Source organism: Myotis davidii, unplaced genomic scaffold (genome assembly GCF_000327345.1).
Source record: "Myotis davidii unplaced genomic scaffold, ASM32734v1 scaffold900, whole genome shotgun sequence".
NCBI lineage: Eukaryota > Metazoa > Chordata > Mammalia > Chiroptera > Vespertilionidae > Myotis > Myotis davidii.
In genome coordinates this window covers 346,972-354,884 of record NW_006295185.1, presented here as the reverse complement: position 1 = coordinate 354,884, position 7,913 = coordinate 346,972, and the positions used below count along the sequence as shown (strand labels likewise).

The 7,913-nt window shown below is 42.4% G+C and overlaps 1 protein-coding gene across 1 annotated transcript in view; it reads left to right on the top strand.

The window, feature by feature from the left end:
• Nucleotides 1–7,738: 7,738 nt before the first annotated feature.
• Nucleotides 7,739–7,913, top strand: part of ZNF280C (zinc finger protein 280C) — a 51,937-nt gene continuing 51,762 nt past the window's right edge. Inside the window, exon 1 of the mRNA XM_006769869.2 lies at nt 7,739–7,844. The gene's annotated coding sequence lies outside the window, so the exon portion shown is untranslated. The remainder of the gene's footprint in view (nt 7,845–7,913) is intronic.

Genomic DNA, 7,913 nt, shown 5'->3' with positions numbered 1-7,913 from the left:
GGGGCGGAGGGCCCCCCCCCCACACACACACCCAGTGCACAAATTTCGTGCACCGGGACCCTAGTATATATATAAAAGCCTAAGCAACCAAATGACTGAACAACCAGTCAACAGGTCACTATGATGCGCACTGACCACCAGGGAGCAGACACTCAATGCAGGAGCTGCCCCCTGGTGGTCGGTGCACTCCCACAGTGGGAGCGCCTCTCAGCTGACCCAGTGGGAGCCTCTCCCACCAGGGCAGCAACACTACTAAGCAGTGGGGCCAGATAAGTGGAGCAGAGGCTCCGGCTCTTCCCAGGCCACCTTCTGCTTCACTTGCTACTACATCCCTCTGGGGATGTCGGACTGGCCTGCGGGGATCAGACCAAGGATCAGACCGAAACCAGCAGTCCAACATCCCCCAAGAGGTCTTGGATTTCGAGAGGGCACAGGTCAGGCTGAGGGACCTCACTGGTGCATGAATCCATGCACTGGGCCTCCAGTATTTATAAAAAATGTCAAACATAAGCAAATAGAGAGAGACAGCAAGTGGATTATGGTTGATTAGTGCTGAAAGGTGTTAGTGTTAAGATGGTAATACTCCCCCAAATTGACCTATGGATTGAATATAAGACCAGCCAAAATACCACGTGCTTTTTTTTTTTTTTTTGGCATGAATGGATGAGCTGATCATAAAATTCATATGAACTTGCAAAGGACCCTGAATAGCTAAAACAAATTTGAAAAAGAAGAAAAATGTAGGACTCCTATTTCTACATTTCAAAACATGTAAAGCTATAGGTAATCAAAAGAATATGGTCCTACCATAAGGCTAGAAATATAGACAAGTGAAAAGAGTGAGTGTCCAGAAGTAAGCCCATACAACTATAATCAAATAGTTTTTGACAAGGGTGTTACAACCTTTCAATAGGGAAAGCAGTCTTTTAAATGGATGATTCTGGGACAAATGGATATCCACATACAAAAGAATGATTTTGTCCCCTATCTCATACTAAGTCAGGATAATAAGAATCTAGGAAAATTCTTGGGCAAGTGGAATGGGGAAACTGAGACAAGGTAATTAAACAAGGCCAAACAATTTGAACAATTTATAGCCAGTTAATGAATTAAAGACCTTATCTTCCTAACCAAGAACACTTGAGAGCAAATGGTTTATACCTTTCCTCCCTAACCAAAAAACACATAGCTTAAATCACCCTGGACAGGGAGTTAGAGGGCAGAGATCCAGTTAATGCCATTTGTGCCAGCTAAACCCAAGGACAGATGAAGTCAGGGGAACAAATAACAAAAACCTGACTAATGCTAGACAGATCCAAGGTAAAAGTAAAACAGTAAAGCAGGCCGAAGAATAATCCCAAACTCCCCTATATGACCATTTTGATGCATCAGCATATTAAAAACATACCTGGAAAGCTAATGAATATTCTACTAAAATCTTCCCCTAAGATTTTCACCCTGCACAAGAAAAACTAAAACCCTCAAGACAAAGACCTGGTGCAGGCTTGCTCTAGAGCAGTAGTTCTCAACCTGTGGGTCGCGACCCCTTTGGCGGTTGAACGACCCTTTCACGGGGGTCACCTAAGACCATCCGGTATATCAGATATTTACATTACGATTCATAACAGTAGCAACATTACAGTTATGAAGTAGCAATGAAAATAATTTTATGGTTGGGTCACAACATGAGGAACTGTATTTAAAGGGCCAGAAGGTTGAGAGCCACTGCTCTAGAGCATGCAATGCCCTTTCTTGGGCATGAACTTTTTACTTCCTCCTAACCTTAAACTCTAAGGGTCCTCAGAAGACTTGCAACCAAGGGAGCAATGGGAAGCAGCAGCTCTCCAGGGCTTAGCCCCTGATCCTGTCTCCAAGGCCCCCCCTTTCTCCGACTTTCCAGTGAGCTAACAGCTGTCCTGCCTTAGCTCTCACTTCTTTCACTGTGACTGTTACTTCCAAGTGAGCTAACAGCAGCCCCTCTTTCCTGTACCATTTCTAAGAAGCCAAAGCAGAGCTCCCCAGGCTCTCTCCTGTGACTTCTTCTACCCTAACTCCTTCCTTTGTTTCACTGTCCCCAGCTTTAATAAATGTACTCTCAAAATCATCTGGATTTGTGTTATGAAATCTTTCCTACATGAAGGCAAGGACCCACACACTGTAGACTGGCTTAAGGCAGACCTGTTCCAGTCCAGTCCCCATCTGGTAACATTACTATATATAAAAATTAACTCCAAATGAATAAAAGACCTAATTTTAAGAGCTAAACTATAATATCCTTAGAATCAAATATATGTATAAATATTTGACTTTGGATTATTCACATTTCTTAAATATGGCACCAAAAAATGCAATTTTGTCTTGATAAAGAACAATGTAGGAGAATGCAGCCTTCCCAATTTCAAAACTTACAACAAAACTGAAGTAATCAAGACAGTGTATTCCTGCCATAAGGATAGAATCATAGAAAAGCGAAATAGAAAGAGAGCACAGAGATAAACCAATACATCTATGGTCAATTGAACCATTTTTACTGATTTTAGAGAGGAAGAGAGAGAGAGAGAGAAAGAGAGAGAGAGAGAGAGAGAGGAGAAAAACATCGATCGGTTATCTCCCACATGGGCCTCAGCTGGGGATTGAGCCCACAACCTGGGTATATGCCCTGCCCAGAAATCAAACCCACCACCTTTTGATTTATAGGACAATGCTCCAACCAGCCGAGCCACACAGGCCAAGGCTATGATCAGTTGATTTACAGTGAGGGTGCCAGAACCTTTTAATGAGAAAAAACAATTATCTTTTCAACCAATGGTTCTAGGAGAAATAGATAGCCACATACAAAAGAAGGATTTTTGTCCCCTACTTCATACCATAAGCAAAAATCAAGTCAAAAAAGATCAAAGATCTACACATAGGACTTAAAAATCTAAAATTCTTGCAAGGAAACATAAGTGTAAAACCTGGTGATCCTGGATTGGACAAACAGTTTCTTTCTAAGCTTAAGTATATACCTAATGGACTGAAAACATGTTCACACAATAACTTTTCCATAAATGTTCATAGCAGCATTATTCTTAATAGGGAAAAAGTAGAAACAACCCAGATGTCCATGAACGAATGAATGGATAAACAAATAAGGGAAAACCATAAAATAAAATAGTATACAGCAGGGGTGGACAACCCCTGGCACATGTGCCAAACATGGCACACCAGTAACTTTTGCTGGCATGCGAAACCCTCTCTTATAATCTTCCATTTACAATCTTTTTCTTAATATCGACTTTTTTATTTTCAGATAAATTCAGTGTAGGTGCATCTTAGATAAACCTCATGTAAAATCTCTGTCATCAGTGTTGCAGCAGCAAAAGTCCCACTGATAATATCAAATGGAGTCATAAAGTTTTCTGTCGGACTATCAGTGTACATATATACATTAAAAAATAAATGTATTTTTCATCATCATATACTGTGTTTTTGTCGCTCGAATGAATTTTATTATTTCTTCAAGGTCCTTCACATACGTACACCTTAAGAGATAGCAAGGAGGCGTAACATGTTCTCAAAAAATTAGGCTTGGCACACAGAATTTTGAGTCAGAGATTTTGCTGGTTTTGGCACTCACTCACAAAAAGGTTGCCCACCCCTGGTATACAGCCATAAAAGGGAATGAAGTACTACTACGTGCTACCACATGGAGGAACCCTGGATACGTTTTGTACAGAGAAAGAAAGCAGACACTAAGGCCACATAATAGGCATCTTAATTGGTCTCCCTGCATTTGTCTTAACTCCTAAGACTCTTTTCAATTTTGAGTCTAGAGAGATGAAAGTAAATCACAAAATACACACTTCATTTTTCTATCAAAATCTTCAATGGTGCCCTGGCCAGGTGTCTCAGTTGGTTGGAGTGTTGTCCCATACACCAAAAAGGTTGTATTTTTTGTTCCCCTCTCTAAAATATAGCATAATGCAAAGTACTGATTACAAAAATTTAAAACTTTCAACTCTGAAGGGCTGTCAATCTCTGCCTACAGTTACCAGAGGAGTGTGAAAACTTTACCTAGTAATTATACAGTGGGTGAATCATCTTGGAGATTTATTCAAGAGCCCTCTAGTGCTAAAGTGGTTCACAAATGTGAGGAACATAGAAAGGCCTTAACCAGAATCTTAGAGACATAGGTAACTAAATGTGTTACTTCCACCAAAATTTATAATAGGAGTGACTTTTTCTTTCTTTTTTATACAGTAGGGCCTTGACTTACGAGTGTCCCGACTAACGAGTGTTTTGAGATACCAGCTGTCTCTTGGCCCATTTTTTGCATTGAGTTGATAGAGTAATTTGAGTTAACGAGCTCCTTAACAAGATTGGTTTCAGAACGAATTAAACTTGTAAGTCAAGGCCCCACTGTATATTTGTATTGATTTCAGAGAGGAAGGGAGAGATAGAAACCACAATGATGGAGAGAATCATTGATTGGCTGCCTTCTGCACATCTACTAGGGATGGAGGCGCAACCTGGGCATGTGCCCTTGACGGGAATCGAAATCAGGATCCTTCAGTCTGTAGGCCGACACTCTATCCACTGAGCCAAACTCAGCCAGGAGTGATTTTTTTCTTAATGGGAGATTCATTCTGATAAGTATGTACCCTATTGCACTTATTTTACATGAAGGCAGCATTGTTTGATATTCCTTGTTAACTTAAATGTCCCCAAGAATCTTTGATCCCAGTCTCTTATACTATCTCTACATTTATTCATTCATTTAACATAGGATTTAGATCTAAAATTTAAAGAGATAGGAGACTATCATGGCTAAGATTACAGAATCAAAATACCTGGGTTCAAATCCTGCCTTTATCACTTGTGTTGTGTGACAGCAAACAAAGTATTTACTATATCTGTGAGATCTGTGTATGGAGATAATAAAAAACAGTACTTTCCTGATAAGGTTGTATGAAATAATTGATATTTAAAAGTACTGAGAACAGTGCTTAGTACACAATAAATGCTATATAATTTTTTTAGCTATGATTTTAATTATTACTATATACCGAGTGTTTCTAGAGCTAACTCTCCTGTCTTTCCTGCATTCAATTTCTTCCATTCACTAAAGTGTTCTGTGGGGACAATTCCTCTAAAAGGCCCATTCAGAATAAATATACATTCCCAGGAACTTTGGTTACTCTAGCAGATATACTACTTGACATGTGAGGTTTTTTTGTGGTTTTGTTTTAAAATTTATTTTTATTTATTTCAGAGAGGAAGGGAGAGGGAGACAGAAACTAATGATGAGAGAGAATCATTGTTTGGCTGCCTCCTGCATGCCCCCTACTGGGGATCCAGCCCACAACCTGCAACCTGGGCATGTGCCCCTACCAGGAATGGAACTGTGACCTCCTGGTTCATAAATCAATGCTCAATCACTGAGCAACACCAGCTGGGCTTGATGTCTTTGTTTTTGATGGGATGAGAAACAGAACAGGGGAAACTTGAGGAAGAGTTTTAAGGATAAAGTAGTCAAAATCATCCAATTTCCCATGTGTGAATTCCATTCTCACCAGGCATCCCTTTTATTATAATTTGGCTTTTCATGTACATTTCCTTTGTTGTTGTTGTTTTGTTAACTCTCACCCAAGGATTTTTTTTCCCATTAATTTTTAGAGAGAGTGGAAGGTAGGTAGAGAGGGAGGAAGAGAGAGAGAGACTGTTTGCCTTCCACAGGCGTCCCTACCATGGCCAGGATTGAACCTATAACCTAGGTACATATCCTTGAACAGAAATTGAACCCCAAACCCTCTACTCTAACCGCTGAGCTCAGGTACATTTCCTTTTGAGAGAACATTTGCTGACCCGTGTTTTCGAGTCTTCTTGACTGTTATATTTTTTCATGGAAAAAAGAGAATAAATTGAAGCCCAGCCAGTGTGGCTCTGTGGTTGAGCATCGATCCGCGAACCAGGAGGTCACGGTTGGATTCCTGGTCAGGGCACATGCCTGGGTTTAAGGCTCGATCCCCAGTAGTGGGTGTGGAGGAGGCAGCCGATCAATGCTTCTCTCTCATCATTGGTATTTTGTCTCTCTCTCCTCTGAAATCAACAAAAACATATTAGAACAAATAGGATTGAAATTTTGGGTTGGTTTATAAATGTTTTCTGGTCATCCCACTGAGGCATATTTTACTCGCGCCCCTCCTAATTTTAGTTGCTTTGTGCAGGCCCTTGACGCTCTTAACACTGAGAGAATCTGAGGTAAATCTAGGGCTCCTGGGAAAGAAAGGGATCTAAGCAGATCTGGACTGGCTTGAGAGGAAGAGAGAGTGCGTTAGGACTTTGTAGTCTCTAGGAGGGTGGGACCGAGGTAAAGCTCCACATCATGGGCTGTAGATTTGCAATTTCCCAGTGACAACAAAGGAGAAAGTTCTGGCCTTTCTTATCCGCCTGCCCTGAAGTGTGTGTGTGTGTGTGTGTGTGTGGTTGTGTGTGTGTGTGTGTGTGTGTGTGTATCCGCGCGCGCGCGCTCGGGAGGGGGATGGTCTCTATAAATGCTGGAAGATTTTGCTATTTTTAACTTTCCGTGTTTTTTTAATTTTTGTTATTTGCTGTCTTTTCTTGTAAAGCTTATTTTTAGGGTCAGTAGCGAACGAAAGTACGGGTAAGAAAGAAGAAACTAGCTCAAATCGAATTGGCAAGATTCAGTGACTGACTGGACTTGCGTATGCGTTAAGGAACGATTATGGCAAGGTTTTCAGTCTGGGTTAACTCTTGAAAGAATGGCCACTATTGCCACAAGAATTTGTGAGGTAAATTGAGAAAGGAAATTTTCTTTACCGTTCGAAACACAATGCTTAGAAAACGTTTGTGCAAGCAGTGTCTTGGCAAATGTTTTTCTCCTAAATGTATTTTTTCCCTAACATTTTTTTTCATATTTTGCTCAACGGCTTTTATTTTATTTATTTTTATATAGTTTTTATTGATTTCATAGAGGAAGGGAGGGGGGAGAGAGATAGAAACATCAGTGATGAGAGAGACTCATTGATCGGCTGCCTCCTGCACTCCACCAGGGACCCTTCAGTCCGCAGGCCTACGTTCTATCCACTGAGCAAACCAGCTAGGGCCCTTAACATTTTAATGACTATTATAGACATCTATATGACAGGAATAACGTGCAAGCAAAACCATATGTTTAAAACAAATTCAGTGAAATTAACCTGATTTTTATTCATTTCATTCACCAAGTTTAGGTCTTCACCGGTCGGCTATAGTATTTTTTTTTAATGGTGTCTCTATCTCTTACACACAGGGAGGATCTAAAAGTCCCGTTTTCGTGTGCTTAGATACTGTGGGCAGCCCGAATTTTGGAATTGCTACCCGGGTTGCACAGCCGGATCGCGGACGAGAGGGCCTCTGCGTTCAGTATCTCGCCCTGGCTCGCTGCCTGCAGCCTGCGACCCGCGCAGCCCACCGCGCATGTCAAAGTGGCGCTGCGTTCCAGATTGTATAAGGCTGTGCGCATGTACGAGCCCACCCTCCAAATCGTTTAGTAAAGTAGTATAGAAGCCCGGATGTGCGGGGGCCACGAGTGGGGGCTGGAGAGGGAGCAGGAGCGGGGACCGGAGAAGGGGCAGGAGCTGGGGGCCCGGAGACGGAGGAGCTGCCGTCTACCCATGAGGCAGCGCGCGTAGTTATATACCGCCACCGCGGTCTGGGCAGCTCATTCGGCGCTGAGAGGCGGGAGGGGGGCGGCTGCTGTGGCAGTAGCCGCCGCCCAGTGTTTTCGTGCTCCTCCTTTTTCCTCCTTCCCTTTCTCCTCCTCCTTAGAGTCCCAGTCTGGCCGACCTGTTCTGCTCGCGGTAAGTGTCCGCCACCCCCGCCTTCGCCTCAGGGGAGCGGGCGGAGGCTGTCGCTCACGGCGAAGACCG